A 5,371-nucleotide genomic window follows, 5' to 3' on the forward strand; every position below is an offset into this window, starting at 1 on the left:
ATGTTCCAACTAGTTTCCTCTCAACATTTTCAAATTCCATTCCAATTGAGTTCATTCCCAATTGTCCCTAGACAATTGAGGTGTTCCATATACCTTTCAAATAAATCCTTCTCAAATGACAACTCTTGCACATCTTGTGTATCTCTCTGTTCTACCACATTGTATCCCCTCATCCTCCAATTCTTGATCATGGATGATCATTTGATACTTTCAAAACACTTCCAATTGACCTCTCATTTGTAGAGTACTTCATATTCTCTTCCATCCTCACCTTGATCTCATAAATTGATGATTTATGTCAATATATTCATCCTTGTGAGTATATGGATACTTCACTCACCATCTCTCTTAACCTTGCTCTATCATTGACTAAACCACCATCACCATCCCATCTACCTTGGCATGCTCATGCATGGTTGAATGTGGCCAACCCCAATCTTTCAATTTTGAATTCAAATGAAAACTTTTATTCATCAACTATACCTTGGGAACCATCTTCATCATAAGTTGGTCTCAACCAAAGTGGTGGAGATTATTATCATGGCACATGGCACATGCCACCCTCATACCCCTTTCTATCTTTATATATTTACTCCTAATCTTATCATCATCAAAATCACTCATTGACATTACCTTCTCAACATCATGCCTTGATCAATTCACATGAATGTTGTGCATCTCTCTCACATTTCTCACTTGCTCATGACAAGAAAGGAGCTGGCCATGACTTGAAATTCGGCCAGCCCCTCCTCCTCATTTCCTTCTCTTGCAAGCCTTGCCTCCCAACTACCCCAACAAATAAATGGGCAGCCACCCACCTTGGCCAATCAAAAAAGGAGGCAGCCACCCCTCTCCCTCTATAAATTGGCCCTAGCCGGCCACCTCCTCCCCTTTGCTTCATTTCTTCTCACTCTCCACTCCCTCACACTCTCCTCCTACCTCCACCCACGAGCTGCTGCTCCTCCTTAGCTCCATGGCCGGCCATGGCCATGGAAAGCCACCAAGATGAAGCTCCCCTCCTTCCTCAAGCTTCCTCTCACCATGAGAGCATCCCTCTCACTCTCTTCTCCCCTAATCTTTGATGAATCCAGCCCTATTTCTCCTTTCTCCTCTCACTAGATTGGATCTTGATGCAGGTGCATGTTGGTCCAAGCATGGAGAAGGTTGAGCTATCCTCAGATCTGAAGTTCTTGAGCAAAGTTCGTCCAAGACCTTGCAGTAATTTCTGTATCTTGCTGTTTCAGATTCTGGTACGAAATTGTAAAATCCGCCAAATCTTGTGTGCAGATCCAAATCGAGTGATTCGAAGTTCCACAGATAGGTATTGAAAAGATCTACAACTTGGCGTTGGTCTCATCCTCAAATTCGTTACGGATTTTGCATGGTAAATAAAGTTCTGCAAACATGCAGAATCACTGTTTGATAGATTTCTTCCGTTTTACGAAACCTTTTTGAGCAAACACAACTGTGGGTGAAAGCTCTCTCCAGTACCTTCATTTTGGCGTTGGTTTCACTTCAAATGACCTCTTGAAATTGAAATGGTTCACAGATCAAGATCTGGTCAGATCTGACTTTGTCGAATTAAACCAGGAGCTTGGAAACGAATTTTTGAATGAAACCAATCGGGTAAGAACCACCTATTCAATACCTTTCAGATGCAGCTGACCTCATATTTGTATGATGTATGTATGATTTGTGGTGAATTAAACTTGTTCTATGTGTTCTACAGACATGGCTGTTAGCTTTTAATTCATCAAAAATCCATTTTTGAACCTAATTGAGTGATTCCAATTCTGTAGGATTACTGAATGTTTTCTTAATCATCTCAAACAAGTTTCAAACCTTTATCTGCTCCGCAACTCCATAGTTAAAGCAAATGGTGAAAACATGCAGTAAACTTGTCAATCCATTTGTGAGAGTTTCAGAAACAATTTGAACCCAAATCCAATTGTGTATGCTTCTCTGTTTAATTACCTTTCAAATGCCAGTGGCCTCATATTTTTAGGATTTTTCTACGATTTATGGCTTACAGATCTTGTTTTCTGTATAATCAGATTCAAAGAAATTCCTAAAATTGTAGGTTTAATATTTTTGTGTGATTCCAATTGGTTTAGTCTTGTATTAGTACTGGCCATCTAGGAAAAATATTATTAGTCTCTGTTCATACATATTTGTTGCTGTTAGTAATGTTTATTTGTGACATGCATTGTTGAAGCAAAACTTTTCGGTTTATTTAAAACCCTTGACCAACTCTTTTTATTAGAAATGGGTAACCATTGTTTTATGCTTGCAAAACAAAACCTCTGCAACTTAACATTAGCTCTTTTGTTTTGCTTAAGTTTCCAAATGATGTGGTATATGGTTTGCTTCCTATTTTGGATATTGTGTTATGTGAGCAAACTAAATTAGGAAAACTGATTTCTACTTTTCCAAAAATGTTTGAAAATGTATTGTGAATGTTTGTGATGCCAAACTAATGCTCTTGTCCTCTTTATGATGTTATCTACCAGGGGGTACTTAGCTTGTGCCATGGTGATACCTAGAGAGGCAATTGCTAAGTTGTGATACTCTCATACCTTTACTAGGTAAATAAAATGGGTTTTCTTCTAGTTGCTTTGTAGTATCTTTAAGTCTCTTGTATGTTAGCCTTAGAAGAGTGGTTAGCTATTGTTTGTTGATTGTTGCATGCTCGTTATGATTGATGCAATGTGATTGATTGTGTTTCTTTTATATTTTCCGGCGATAGATTGCGAACAATTCCGGAGAAGAAGAAGAAGTGGAATCGGATGAGGAGATTATTTATATTGTCAGAATTCTTATATTGATGGAGTTGAACAAGTACAGGGACAAATAAGCCAAGGCAAGCCATCTTTTGATCTCTTGCTATTTATCCCTCTTGTTGTGTTCATTGTTCCATTATATACTTGGTTCCTTGTATCATGTGTGATGTTTGGTCCCCTACTCTATGCATACTTATTCCCAAAGTATGTTGAACTCCTTTTTGATGCTTTGCATACTTGCTCCCAAGTATGTGAACCCCCTTGTTGATTGTATGCATGCTTACACTAAGCATGTATGCCCCCTTGACCATATCCATGTTGTCATCTTCTTAGTGGTATGATGATTAACATCATGACCCATGTTTGAATCATCTTAATTATGTTGTCCCTATACATGCTTATCCTAAGTATGTATGATCCCCTTAACACCTCAATTATCATCCCCTTAGTGGTATGATGGCCAGCATCGTGTCGTTGTGACTCTTAGTTCCTTCATAAAACTATAGGTTGGGAACCCCCTTGGAAAAATACCTTGTTGAAAATAATTTTTGAAAACCTTGGGTGAGTTGGACTTACCCAAGTTTGTGTTTATGAAAGGAAAGGATCTTGGCAAAGATGGTTGGAAAGAAAATCTTGTTTTCGAAAACTTTGGCATCTAAGTATTCACCCGTGACAATTAACCCGCGCAACCACATTACCCTGGAGTGGGACGGGGCTTAGCTCGTAGTTTGTTCTTCTTAACATGGGACACCGCACAACTATATAAGGGTAAGGTTACCCCTGAATCCGGATTGTCGTTGGTGGAGACAATAGTATAATGGGAGGCCTTCGGGGCTGACCCGTCCGGAAGACACTATGGGTCTCCTGGCTTGGCGGTGGAGCCACGCTCAAAGTGAGGTGAGCTGCCACGGTGCCGGGGAGGTACATACTCCATAGGGTAGGATCCCGTGCTAAGACGAATAGGCGAAAGGCTATGTCCGAGTTTTTGTCATGGCATAGTTGATATGCGGGGATGATGCCCACATGATGAACTCGCGGATCTTGTGGGGAAAGTGTGCAAACTCTGCAGAGTCAAATCTATTCGAATAGCCGTGTCCGCGGTCATGGACGGTTGGAATGGCTGTTGCTTAGCCTAAAGAGTTTTGTTTTATGAAAGTGTTTGACAAAGGAAAGGAAGGAACTTGTTTTCGGAGTACCGGGAAGGTACTGGAAAGTTGTGATGACCATTTGGAGATGGTCGGAAAGGAAATAAACTGGGTTACTCCCATCCTAGTGTTTATGTTGTAGAACTCTTTTGTAGTATCTTCTTCAACAAAGATATAGAGATGTCATAGGATCTTCTTAGTGTCCCCTTCAACTGTGATGTTGGGATGCTACATCCACAAGAGAAACTATTTCTTTTTCTCATGCTATTTCCACAAGAGAAATTAGCTCTTCCCTCTTGTCATCTAGATTAGCACTTGTTATCTTGCACTCTTGCAAAGTACCTTCTTGATGGTTTGCGAGTACAATTCCAAATGTACTCACGGCTTTGTCCCTGGCTATTTACTTGGCCAGACTTGGAGGAATTCGACAAATGAAGAAGGATTGGACGACGTCTATGCGAGCTAGGAATGTTCTCCCAGTCAGTTGCCTGTAGGGTTATGGCAGATGACTTGGGTACTGCGCTGCTGAAGTGATGATGCTACTCTGATGTTTAGTTAGGCCCTCCGAGGCTATTATGTAAGTATTGGTCATGTGACCATGTTGTAATTTTTCTTATTCCGCTTTGTAATGGATGGTGTAATTTGATATCAGTTCGGTTATGTGTTCACGACGCACTGATCATGGGATCGTGAACTGTATACATAACAGGGAATTTCGGACATCTAGTCCGGGGTCCCCACAGAGCTGGTATCAGAGCTATCCTGACTGTAGGAGACCTTAGTTAGCATGGACGTTAGTTAGGAAACAATTACTTGGGGAAAACTATTTAAATTGTTTCTTTGGTCGGAAGTATAGCTTCTACTCCTCTTATTTATTCAAAGCTTCTAAATTCTTATCTCTCCGCTTTATAAAAAGGTTTGAAAATTCTTGCTGTACTGTCTCAACCACTTCGAACCTACATGTTGGACGATGTCCCCAACTCAGACCGGAGACTCGACGTCGAAGATGGATCAACCTTTTATGAAGTCTCACGTATCCCCAACGACAACTATTGAAGATCGGACGCCGACTTAGTCCTGCACATAAAGGGATAATAACATCATGCCTTTGGTTGTCACCAAAGTCTATCAAGGATCTGACCTTGTTCCTCCATGGACTCGCACTTTTTGCAGTCGTCAGGGATCAAGTCCTCAGTTTCTTGACTAGTAATTTTTAGGCCAGCCACGAGAAGATCTCGACTTCGGGAGCACCTCAACAGCTACCTCTTCGAAGACCTCATGTTTCCGGGATGTCGAGACTAGAAGTTCTACACAGTTTTCTCCTCCGCCTCAACCTCAACGACTCAACACCCGGGGCCCTTCACCACCAACTGCCACAAGGATTCAAGTTGAAGCTGATGCCGGCGGTATGAAGACATCAACATATGCGACCAGCCCCCAAACATA

General features: G+C 41.1%; 1 long non-coding RNA gene across 1 annotated transcript; it reads left to right on the forward strand.

Moving 5' to 3' along the window:
- The first annotated feature begins 950 nt into the window (after nucleotides 1-950).
- Nucleotides 951-2,585, forward strand: LOC127312131 (uncharacterized). The gene is made up of 4 exons (XR_007858169.2): nucleotides 951-1,199; nucleotides 1,288-1,384; nucleotides 1,550-1,626; nucleotides 2,511-2,585. It is a non-coding gene; the product is annotated as an uncharacterized lncRNA (long non-coding RNA).
- The last annotated feature ends 2,786 nt before the right edge of the window (nucleotides 2,586-5,371 follow it).

The sequence above is a fragment of the Lolium perenne genome, chromosome 7 (assembly GCF_019359855.2).
Source record: "Lolium perenne isolate Kyuss_39 chromosome 7, Kyuss_2.0, whole genome shotgun sequence".
Classification (NCBI taxonomy): domain Eukaryota; kingdom Viridiplantae; phylum Streptophyta; class Magnoliopsida; order Poales; family Poaceae; genus Lolium; species Lolium perenne.